The sequence below is a fragment of the Uloborus diversus genome, chromosome 9 (assembly GCF_026930045.1).
Source record: "Uloborus diversus isolate 005 chromosome 9, Udiv.v.3.1, whole genome shotgun sequence".
Taxonomy (NCBI): Eukaryota; Metazoa; Arthropoda; class Arachnida; order Araneae; family Uloboridae; genus Uloborus; species Uloborus diversus.
Genome location: NC_072739.1, coordinates 153,164,482 through 153,177,653, shown reverse-complemented (window position 1 = coordinate 153,177,653; position 13,172 = coordinate 153,164,482). Strand labels below are relative to the sequence as shown.

Below are 13,172 nucleotides of genomic sequence, written 5' to 3'. Positions count from 1 at the left end.
GCTTGGGGACAAATTGTATGAAAACCTTATCCTGGAATTTCGGCCCTCATTGAAATGTCGATACCATTCGTAAACCTTTGATCTTGCGCACACACAACGGTAGATTCCCGTAACAACAAACTTCAAGGGACTGCAAAATTCGTTTGTTGTAAAGGAACTTAAGTGATGTAATGAAATTCAAATCAGGACTAAAAACTTATTTCATTGAAACAGATATTTCTTTGAATTGGTATTTGCTGTAACGAAATTTCACTGTATTTCAAAATTAAGGAATGATCTATTGGTGTGACAACCTTTGTTTGCAATAGAAGTCAAACTATACAAAAATGTTATTTATTTCCAATAGAAATGACATATACTTTATCGACAGTATAAATTGAAAAGGGCCAATAGACATACAAATATGAACTTCAAATTTTAAAAATCATTACCGCATATCTGATTCCCAGTAAAGGTAAATTTTACTTTGTATTAAGCAAACATAAAACTTGAAGAAAACAAAAGGCAACTACATAATTAGTTGGTGCAATAACACATACAAAGCTAGTTTTGATACTATTCCGCTAAAGGCAGAACTGACAGTAAAGTGGTTATTTAATCTTTTTATTGCTCAAAAACTATGTTACACTTTATGAAATCAATAACAACTAAGACAAAATCAGCAACTGTGTTTAGCAGTAACATCATATTATAAAATTTATTTATGGCAATAAAAAATTTTTACTAACATTCATAAACAATAAAATGAACTACTAAATTTCATAACACTTTGTTCTTAACTGCAAACTATTGAATAGAAAAAAAAACAATTTTAAAATAGCAAGATAATAAAGCTACCTTAAATTTTAAAAGTGTTGCAAGCCATGTTTGGGATTAGTCATTTTAGTAAAATCTTCCATACATTTAATTATTCCACTTCCACAAAAAGAACACAAATAGTAATAACAATAATTATTTAAAAATTAAAAATCCGTTTATTCTTAAAATAAGACATATTCATAACGATGATCAAATTAATAGTTTACTTACTTGAGTAAAAAAAAGTAAAGCTATGAATTTAATTGCTAAATTATTGTGTTAGAACAATTTAAAACAATTCTGAAAATAATTCTTTCTCTTTTCTGTTTACTCTACTACCCTTCTCCTCTCCTTTATGGAACCTAAAACATTTTGACATAAGTAATTATGTAGTATACTGTGTTTCAGTTAAACGATAATACATACTTGTAAAACTCAGTTTGAATCGGATGAAATACGGTGGTAAAACACATCTCAATGCAGTTTGCACATAGGAGATTAACTGGAAATGTTAAAATCCCTTGAATAAAAAAATTTTCAAGAAGTAATACTATCACTCTTTTATGCATAAACGCTATCATCATTTGCTAAAAAGTGTTAATCGGTGAAAAAGACAAATGTGCATTAATTGTACAGTTAAACGCACTTGAATTAAGCTACACCTTAATCAATTTGTAAATGTGTTATCCTGTTTTAATACAGCACTATTTAAATTGGAAAAGGAATTGATCAGGTTACCTGAAGTACTTTTAAAAATACTTCTAAATGATTCATTTAAAAGGTTCCACAATAATACGAAGACAGTACTGTAGTTGAAAAAAAATACTTGGGAGAACTCACCTTGGGGTTTGGGGGGGGGGGGGGTACTTAAAAGAAAATGTGGTTTTAAACTAATTTAGATTATATTTGCAAAAAAAAAAAAAAAAATCGGTAAACAGCACCTCTCAGCGCTCATCTCAACTACAGTACTCCATGAAGACATAATAAATTTCAATTACAGCTGAATCGATTATTTTAGCGAAGGCATAGGGTAACGGAACCAGTCACAGACATGCTTAAGACATCTCCTTCAAGTTAACTCAATTTTCTGAGGCTTTGAATGTTTTTAGACTTTTAAAACTATTTACCTCTCATGCAACTACATCGCATCTAACGTTTGGCTGCTTGTGGACCCTCTGAACTGGTTAATTCTATTTTTATTTGCTCAATTTTGGAAAAAGGTCCAACCCCCAGAAAGAGACCGAAAAATCTAATGACACCCAGCAACAGACAGGATAAGTAATACTGCCGTGCTAAGCACAAAAGTAGTATCTGCATCCGAGTTCAAAATGAGAAATTCCCATTTAAAATTGTGCGCCTCCATGTATTTCATTCAGAGGAAACTTTTCAGATTTTTTAAAAAAATATTTCCTATCGACAAATGACCATAAAAGAACGTATTTCACTAAAATATGGGACAAAGAACCACCTGGAGAAAAAAACTCAATTCTGACAAAAAGTGCAGATACGACTTTTGTGCTTAGCATGGCATTAAAAAAAAAAAGGGTTGGGTCTCACTGGCTTATGTGTATGAGATCTAGAAAACCAACAATGGATGCACGGGATAAAGGCTAAGCTCAATCACTCTAGTTACAGCGGTTGGGGATGAGTCGACAGAGAAAATTCTAAAGCACGTACCAATCTTATTCAACAACAGTTTTTAGAAATTTACTTGAGAAACAAACTCAAAAATGAAATTGTAAAAACAATCGCGTTAAAACCCAGGTAAGGTAACGGTCGTACCTGTAACAGACATGCAGACATGCTTAAGACATCGCTCTTAGGTTAACTCAATTTCCTGAGCCTTTTAATGTGTTTAGAAGTTTTAAACTATTTTTCTCTCATGCAACTACATCTCATCTAACACTTGGCTGCTTCTGGATCCTCTGAATTAGGTATTTCTATTTTTATTTGCTCAATTTCGAAAAAAGGTCCGACCCCCCAGTAACAGACACTGAAAAATCTGATGGTACACCCAGTAACAGATAGGATGAGAAAAAGAAGGGTAATGAACAAAATTCCTTTTTCTCTTCAAAATGTGCAAAAGTTCTTTATTTTTAGAACTAAAACGTTAACAAATTCAAACAAACATGGAACATCAGCTGACCTCATGGTAGCTGCTCATAACCTTCCACCACTGCCTTGTAAGTACCAACTGGCTCATAAAATTCACTCTGATAACACCGTATTCATGAGCCACAGCAACATCAGTTTTACCTACCTAAAAGACTTGTTATTTAAATCTAAACTTATGACTGTCTGTTACTGGACCCTTGTCTGTTAATAACTGTCTGTTCAGGGTTCATACTTAATTTCAGAAATAAAATGAAGGAGTTTTGAAGGAGTAAAAGGAGATTTTGAAGGAGTACTAGTGGGCTGTCCTCAAATGATGTTGCACTTTTTTTTTTCAGCATGTTTGACTTTGACCCCCTTCTGCCTTCGTCACAAAGTGCCACACTTCATCTTTCTCTTCCTCTTGTCACATGTAATATTTTTTATAAACATTTTGTTATAGTAACTGTCTGATGTCACTTTGTCTCTTCACCTTGTCACAATTTCATGAACCCGTCTCCCCCTCAAGGCATGACATCACTTGTGGACAACTCATTTTACAATATCATAACTGCGATTTGCTAAACATTTTTTTTAGAATAGAATCACTTAATATAGTACATCTGCTTATGTATTTTTAAATGTTTAAAAAATAATTAGACAAACTGACTTTTGTTCCTGAGAGTGTGGTGAAGAAAAAAGCAATAATCATAAAACTTGAAAAAATAACCAAGTACCACTTAAGCATGTTTTACTTCACTTATGAAATGTCTTAGCCATCTAATAATATTCTCACCTTCACCTTTTAGGACTTCTATGACCAATTTGTTAATCACATGTTGATGAAAAAAAATAAATGTACGAAATTAATACATTAAAATTGCTCTTATACCTTCGCCTTTGTGACGAAGTTAAGTTGTCGATCGAAGTATTTTAAGTGACTGTCAGAGAGAAAGATTATGTAGTGTTGAACAAAAAAAGAAGGAGTTTTAAAGGAGTTAAAACCAAAATGAAGGAGTTTGAAGGGCCCTTAGAAAAAAATTCCTAAATGAAGGAGTATTGGAGGAGTTTTGAAGGCGCGTACGAGCCCTGCTGTTACTGGACTAGTGTCTGTTACTGGTGACCTAACTCTAAGTCATTGATTCTCGTGAGACTTACTACACCCATTCTAAAACTTGCAAATTATGCTATTTGCATCGAAAATTTAAAATAACTAGATGTTACCCAAGTCTACACTTCACAAATAAAAACAGTAAGAAAATAGGCTGCATATGAAAAGAAGTAAATGAAATGGAAATTTCCTATAAGCAATAGTTTAAATTAAAATATAAAATTCTTTCAGCATTTTTAAAAACAAAGGACAGGCTTAAAACTCACATTATTTTCAAATAGCTTAAAAACATTTATTTCTTGCTTTTTAAAGCATAAGCTTCCTCTAAAGGTTTTTCATCTTAAAATATTTTGGGATTAGTTTCCAGCAAAATTGTACAATAATTGTCGATTTTATTAGAAAGTTTGTAAACATAAATGCACTTTTCTTTCTTTCTTTTTTTTCCAACAAAAATTTCCATGTGTTTAATACAAATATTTTGAATGCATTTTTCCAAAAATAATTATTTGCAACACGTTAACCTTTAGCAAATCAAATTCTTTAAAACAAAACAATTGATCAATACTACCTCAAATGACATTTGATCTAATTTTTACTTGAAAAGCTGAATTTACTTCAGATAAAAATTTACTGTTCAAAATTTGTTATGAGTATACAGTATGAGTTTTGTAACACCATAAATATCATGCTACAGATGAGTATTTTTTTTTTCTTTTTTTTTACTCAAAAACAAAGATTAGCTTCAAGTTAGATTAAAGTTATATATAGATCCAAATTAGTGTTCATACATTTTTACTAAGAGTAAGAAAAATACTGTAAAAGTACTTATTTTCACGATTTTTGCAAACCCCTTGAAACTGAAAAACAAAATATCTTTTTCAACTTTCTTTTTTTGTTCATGTAAAAGTTGAAATTTTCAACTTGCCAATATAAATACTTTTACAGCAACGTAATGAGCACAAAAGCGGTTTCTATTTTTTAACTTTCTTTCATTTCACACAGAAACACAAAGGATACGTTAAACAACTAATATCAAACACATTTAAAAAACAAATTCCGAGCAAAAACAGAAATCTAACATTTTGATCAGTTTGAAAAGATTAAATACAATTCAAAACTTAAGGAAAGAAAATTTCCTTAAACGAAGTAATATTGACCAAAAAAACAAAACAAAAATTGTATATATGACCTAAATGCACATTTTCATATACATACATACATAAAGTTCTGTATTTGCAAGGGTATCATTTAAGAGTCTCTAACCAAAGTAGATCTCAAAAGTTTCGATCCTGGCCGACTGTCTTCTTCATCAACATAGCTATTAGCAAGACTCTGAAAAATACATAATAATTTTTTTAAATGATGGAAACAAATAATGAAAAATTCAAGCAAAATATCTGACGATGTTAAATGTAAAAGTAAGCTTCAAAAATAAAGAATACAAAACAAATACGCCAAACTCATAAAGTAACACAAGAAACTTAACTTTCTGTTCATGCAGCTAATTTATTTTAGAATGGAAGGGAAAAATACACACAAATGTGATACAAAACTGTTCAATATAATTAGAAAGAAAATCATTTTAAAATAACTATGTAACTTAAGCGATCTTAAGGCATGCAACGGATATTTACTTGGCAGCAGTATGGTAGCTGGGGGGAACACAGGGAGACGTTACTCCCAAAATATTTGGTTATTATTGTAAAACTAGTGTAAATTTAAAGTAGATTGGTTTCAAACCACTATTATTAATAAAATAAACGTCTGTTACTTGAATTAACCACTTAACTAGGGATGAATACAATATATACGTAGTTTGTACTACATCACTATGTTCATAATGACAACTAAGCCCAAAAGTCGTGCCTGTACTTGATCAAAAATTGATTTACGGTCACTAGGTGGTTCTTTGTCATACATTTCCCCTAAATACAATTTTTAATAGCCATTTGTGAATAAGAAGTATATATATATATTTTAATTTTGAAAAAGCTGCAACTGATCCAAATACATGGAGGGGCAAAACTACAAAAGCCTATTTCTCATTTTGAACTTGGTGGCTGATATGACTTTTGAGCTTAGCAGGGCCGTAGGTATGTACCGTAAATAGTATTCTTTCTTCAAAAGAGAAATTATATTTCCTCGAGCACAATAAAGTATTTTTTATGTCTTGAACAAAGATATTATGCTTTTTTCCACATGGGACAGTGTGGTCTTGAACAAATAGTATACCGGAAATGTTCATTCCAAGCAGGAGGGGCGATAAGACTGATTAAGATAGATTTTCTTCTTTTTGTTGCTTCGTTCGGGTTTAGAGTAAGTGTGTTTTCACTCGTAATTTATAAATTGTGAGTGTTTTTGTTTTGAATTTTATTTGAGAATTTGAATGAAGTACGGATAACGAAAATTAAAGTTGAGTAACATAGAACGCAACCATCAATTCTTTATTTTGGGTTTTATATCAGCATGTCTCCCTAAATTGTTTTTGCTTTCCTGCAAAGCCTGGTAGTGGAAAGCCGTTCGCTTCTTCAGACAAAAAAATCAAGTGGTTAAAGTAGGAAAAAGTAGCTTAAGCTAAACCTTTTTAAGCTAAACGAAAATTTGACAACTATGGCATCAGCCCTATTAAATACCTCAGCATTTCCTCAAATATTTTATTCTAACTACAGCACTGCTTGGCAGGACACCTGATGCCAAATATTTGGCAAAAACATTAAAAGGGCTTCAACAGGTTTTGAGTTTGTCCATAGGGAAAAAATGACTTGGAAGTCTAGAAAGCAATCCAAAAAGGGACCTTTACCAGAAACATTTAAGTTGCAAATATTAATAGTTGTAACCAATAGTAAGTTCCTAATATTCCCAACATCCAAACAGCAAAAAAATACAGAGAAGCACTGATTATACCTTTCTCTTTTATACGTTTTTATCAATTATACGTTTTTTGAATTGGTCCCTATAGAGTCTAAGATATATTGATGTATACTTGTACGTTTTTTCATTTATACGCTTTTTTTTATACAATCCCAACAAACACGTATGAATGGTGCTTCACTGTAGTTGGATTCTGAGCCATGATCAATTTTATGCAAATTGCCATTGTTTTTCAAGGGGAATAGAGCCAGAACAGCGTTTTGGCACCAGTTCGGCTTGGTTCTAACTATTAGTATATAGGAAAGAAAAAACATAATTTTTGAAGCAATGAAATTAATACCCTCATTCTGCAAGTTTAGACAAGAATCAAGACCACAGTTTTCTAACTTACCGCAAATTTTTCATAACATGCATTACGAAGTAGAAATAGGCATTCTTCACACCATTTGTAAAGTTCCTCACATGCTGAAAATCAAAGTAAAAAAAATTGTTACTCCTTTACATAAATACATAACGGACACACTACAGCATATCAAATTTGAAAGAGAGACATAGGATGAAAAAAATTCAAGTCAATTGGGCTAAACGTCCACTACAGTCCATCGTTTAAAAGAATAGCACTTACTAGGCAGCAGTAAATGTAAGATAAGTCTTTATAAACAGCACATTTTTATTTATTTATAAGTAAATTAAAAACAATTACAGTAAATAATAACTTAACTGCCTAAAAAAATAGGTTGCCAAAAACATCATTTGTAAATAATTAGATAAAAACTCAGGAAAAAAATTGTGACTTCAAGTTCATGCAATCTATATGCAGTGAAACTTTGGTAATTCGACACGCGGATAACTTGACTACCTCAGTTACTCAACCTTCAATTTTGTTATGGCTAGCTCATGCATATTTAAATGGGCGTAAACCACTCTAGCTTGACACACATTTGCTGAAACCCAAAAAAATGACATCCAATTTATTACTATTCTAGTTCAATTTTCAACCAACATGCTTTCATATTGACCTTTTCTCTGAATTTTACATTGTGGTTTCTTGGTCAGTCAATCCTTTTCTGGCAAACCTTTTTGGAGATTTCCTCTTATCCAGGGGAGTCAGCCCTCACACTCAGCTTTTAGTGCAATTCTAAAAGGCTAGGAAAGGGTAGGATAAATTTACCTAGGGGAGTTCTCTAGAGAAAGAAGGCACCATGAAATGTTTTTTAAACAAGTGTGATCAGGACTTTTTATCTTTATTAGACCTGATTGACAAGAAACTATTCTCTCTTTTCAAAAAATTTAAATTTATTACTCACCAGGTATTCAAATAATATTACTGATTTCATTATGTAATTTTCAAAAGAAGAATATGAAATGAAAAGAAAATCTATTTACTGAAATTACTTTTCATAATGTGAGTGTTAAGCATTAGTAAGTAAGCGATACAGAAACTCTTTAAGAGTTAAAATTATGGAAACTCAGTAAGTTGACACACACACATTCCCTTAAGTCGACACAACCAACAAGTGAGAGTCTGCCTGAAACAACAATCAGCTAAATCAATACATCTAAGAAAGTATGTATGAACAATACCAAACAAACTGCTATCAGCTTAACACTGCTTTAACTTACTGTTGATGAATACATTGGAACCCCGCCATTTATCTGCCTTTCTACTCGTACTTAGGGACGCCAGAAAATTAAAATTCTTGGGAGGGTGAAAATTCTCAGTTTGCTGAATAGAACTCCTAATTTTGAAGAATTGTGATAATTTTGCCGAATACAACTCCCAATTTTCCTGAATAATGATAATTTTCGCGAATCGTCAGACAAAATTTGCCAATTAAGGACATTTTTGGAAGGTCACTGTGACCTCCCATCAGGGGGGGCCTGCTTGCACTATTCATTATTTGTCCACCTCGTTCAAGTAAAATTGAACTAGTCTATTCCTATGCTTCTTCACTATTCTGACAACGTCACTAAACAGAAATGATCGAAGACCACAAAAATGAGGCACAAGGAGTAGCAAAAAGAAGTAACTTTCTGTAGGTGAGGAGGAAAGTAGCAAGAGAAGCATTTCCATAGCAGAAATTAAAGAACTATTTTACCACTTCGAGAAAACACTGAGAGTAGCGGGAAAATGGCATCATAACACTGCTATGGTCAGCAGAAGCATCAACTTGTTCAACAACTATGTTATTATTCAGTAAATTACCACCCAATAGCCTGGGCTAAAGCAGAAATACGTGAAATACACCGCCAGCTCAGTCATTTCCAGCGGAGGACTGCAGTTTCGTGCTTATTAGCACTCATCAGCCCGGCATAGGAAAGTGACTGAGCTAGAGATGGAAAACCTCTTAAGGAAGCCAAAAGTGCCAAGAAAACTGGTAGCTAATATAGAATTAACACTGACCAGACGAGTGACCGAAGCAATGGTTCGATATTGCAATCTTCAAGTTGAACCAAACCATTGCTTCGGTCACTTGTCTGGTCTGTGCTAATTCTATATTAGCTACCAGTTTGTTTGGCACTCTTGGCTTCCTTAGAGGTTTTCCATCTCCAGCTCGGTCACTTTTCTATGCCGGGCTGATGAGTGCTAATAAGCACGAAACTGCAGTCCTCGGCTGGAAATGACTGAGCTGGCGGTGTAACTATGTTATTGGTCAAAAGACAACATTGGATAGGTTTTTAGAGAAAGAATCCCCAAGATTCTTCTGGTGCAAAAAGACAGATAAGAGAAATAACACTTGAAAGAGAGAAAACACCTGAAGAACTGTTACCTGATGTTTTGATGAAAGGTGACCCCATTTCAAACAAAAACATTAATATCTCTCTTCTTTCTCTTGACATTCTGTTTATGTCATCAGCTCAGCTCAATGCAAGCAAAGTGTAGTTGAATTTTTATTTATTTATTCTGTATACTGCATATTTATTGTTTTTTATAGGTTTAAACAACCAATCATCTGTGATCTAGAATGGATTGATCCAATTTACATTACATCTTACATGACAAAATAATTCATCCTTCTTCATACAAATTGCCATTTGAAGTGCCTTCAGAAACCAATTGTGTATGAATAGGGAGGTTCCACTGTGTATGCAAATAATCCTATTGGACACGGAATCAAGAAATAGCTCTGTATCATGGATGGATATAAGGTAGAGACTCTGAAATGCAATGTTATTAGATTTGAGTTTCAGAAATGCAATGATGTTTGGTTATGACAGGGGGAGAGGGTTCAGATACCCTCTGTAATTTTTCCAAAATTGAAGTTTTTAAAATGTAATTTCGCCCCCACCCCTGAAGAACTTCTGGAATAACTTCCCTTCGCCAAACAAGATCTTTATCGTAAAAGCTTTAACTTATGATAAATAATCTTTAGTCTTCTTTACAATGTTCTGTTATTATAAGCAAAAACAAAAAACCAAATTCAAAAACATTACGGAGATTGAAGCTGAGTTAACACTCATCTTAAAAGTTATAAAGGTGCAACACAAACTGGCAACCAAATACGCTCGAACTTCACTATGACGTCATCTTTGGGACTGTCAGCAAAGTGTTGTCATCACTGAAGTGATGTAATGACCAGAATAGTTTCGAAATTTATAATTAAATCTTAGTTTATGATAAAACTACAGATTTAATAAAGAAATAAAAATGTTTGGTGTTTTAGATTTGATTTAGCTAATGCAGTTTTGAAGTATTGGTGGGTAAAACTAAGATTATACAGAAAAAAATACTTCACTTATTTTTTGCTTCATTCTAAAATACTTTCCAATAAAATTTGTTGTTGTCTTGTCCGTGATGTGCAAAGAAAAGCACAAGATTACTCTGAAGCTGTTGAAGACAGCCTCGGCGACCTCCACAGCCTTTACCGAAAAAATCATATCATTTGTGCCATCCAGGCAATCTTGAAAAGCTTGGCCTACACTGACTGCTCCTCATACTGTAATCTTGATAGGGGAGGTAGAGGCGTATGTATAACAGGTCCAGACAATGAACACGAATGTCTAAAAATTCCAGTGGGGAAAATAGCATCCAACTACATATATGAACTGGTTGCTATTAGAAGTGCACTGGAGATTTTCCTCTCTAAAAGCATCTACAGTGTCAGTGGCATAATAATCCTCCCTGATTCCAATAAGGGCTATTAAGTCAATAAAAAAAGGTTTCCTGTGATTATCATTAAGACAGAAACCAGTTAAGGACTCTTCACTTCTGACCACAATTCGCAGCTAAGCCACACCTTTCGAAAGTGGAAAAACTCTTTCTAATTCTTTTCTCCACTTTAAAGCTGCGTGTTGCTTTTTAATCTGGGGATCTTTTCTCTTTCTCTGTCATGGCAGAAGCTTGCAGTGACCACCTACAGCTTAAGGTGGCTATGGTCTTTCTCTTTTGCTGCTTTCCTAGTCCAGCATTAAAATCAACCCGCTTGGTATTCCTTTCTATTGTCCCTCTTGTCAAAGTCAGAAATCTGTAGTTTTCAGAACTTATGTACTCGTCCCCCACCATTCTTGAGGTAGCATGCGTGGTCTTTAATACACAAGTCTGCTATTCTTGTCAGAGTCAGAAATTCTTACAATAAACTTTTCCAAATATTTTCATTATTTTTTGGAAAATATTTCGATTGCAAAGAAAAATTTGATCCTGTCTGAGCAGCTTTAAGTGTTGTCATAATTGGAGTTTCGGCATTAAACACTGTCGTAAATAACCGAGCCACTTAACATTAAGCTTACATGGCAAAATTTCAGGACATTGAAAGATTGACGTGACATCTGGGCGTCGCGATAACAAGGTTTGACTGTAATCAAATTCAGAATTTGTTGAACGTCACTGAAAAGTACCCAACTTGATTGGTTAAGATCTTTTAGAGTTGAGAGTGTGAAGGGGCACTTGATGAGAGTTGAACTCCCCAAATTGTCCTAATTCGGCAAATTTTGACTGACCATTTGGTAAAATTATCAACATTTTGCGAAAGTTGGAATTTCATTTGGAAAAATGATAATCATTTGGCAAAATTTGGAGTTCCATTTGGCAAACTTCCTCCTGAAAACTCTAGTCACGGGTGGCCCTGGGACTGTAACAAGTGATTACGGATTGGTAAATGAGTCTAAACTCAAGCTTAATGCCCTGGAAAGGTAATTACCATAGATGAAATGATAAATGGATAAATGAATGAGAAAAGAAAGTGTTTATTAATATTAGATGTGAAAAAGAATTAAACAGGCAATGAAATCAGAAAAGTAAATACAAATGCAAATACAAAAGTGACGTAAGTAAATACAAGCTCATTAAAACAGAAAAAAAAACACAAAATAAACATTTGAAAAGTTAATGCACAAATTTTTAATCATTTCAAAGATTTTTTCATTTTAGAAACTTTTAAAACTTTAACAATGTACAAATTGCTAGTATAAAGCTTTTTAAATTATACACTCAGTGACAGTGTAAAATATTTCAGTGTCATCATTTTTTGGAAAAGAGTAATACATTTATTCTCATGCGCTGCACAAAAACAAACAGTGCATCTATGCGCGTGAGTGGTGATAACAACTATTTAAAGGATGATTCTCCACAAAAAAAAAAAGAAGAAGAATTACCATAATCCTGTAGAGCTTCTTCTCTTTCTTCTAAATCATAAATTAATTTCAAAATAACTTCTAAAATTTCTAAGCAATAATATTCCATCCTGAAAAAATAATTAAAATTTTACACATTTGAAATTTACTGCTTCATAAATGAATAAATAAATAAATAAAAAACATTTTGAATGTTTTAATAGAATGCATAAAAATGAAGGAAAATATCTCAATAGAAATATGTATACAGCATAGGCATAACAACTGGTGAAGTACTGATCATGTAAAATTCAGGAATTCATGCACAGCAATGCTCTATTCTGGTGTTTCTCAACCATTATTCATCCACGGACCATACAAAATTCATGGAAAATTTTGTGAACCGCTGAGGTTTTCTTAAACAAAGAAAACTGTTGGGTTTTAAAGAAGTAGTTACACAAGTTAATGGTAAAATATCAATTGTAATTTGCTTAGTTATTATAATCATCCTTCATGGGTAAACAAATTGTTGGAAAAAATTACAGATGGTTATGAAAAGTAAGCACAAAGTTATCATAAAGAATATCATACCAATATGTATTTCATACTTTTTATTTATCTTTTTGAAAATAATTTTTATACTCTACTTTATTTCCTTATCATTATTTTTATTTATACATTAATTAGCTTCAATAAGGAGAATTTTTTTACACAGACAGGTAAGAACATCTGAGCACTGTTACATATTTCC

The 13,172-nt window shown here is 32.7% G+C and overlaps 1 long non-coding RNA gene across 1 annotated transcript in view; it reads right to left on the bottom strand.

Annotated features, from left to right (window-relative positions):
* Positions 1 to 348: 348 nt before the first annotated feature.
* The window catches only part of LOC129229600 (uncharacterized), a 30,480-nt gene continuing 17,656 nt past the window's right edge, over positions 349 to 13,172 (bottom strand). The window contains exons 6-8 of the long non-coding RNA XR_008581108.1: positions 12,464 to 12,552; positions 7,263 to 7,336; positions 349 to 5,332 (exon numbers count right to left, since the gene is read on the bottom strand). This is a non-coding gene — a long non-coding RNA (uncharacterized LOC129229600). The remainder of the gene's footprint in view (positions 5,333 to 7,262; positions 7,337 to 12,463; positions 12,553 to 13,172) is intronic.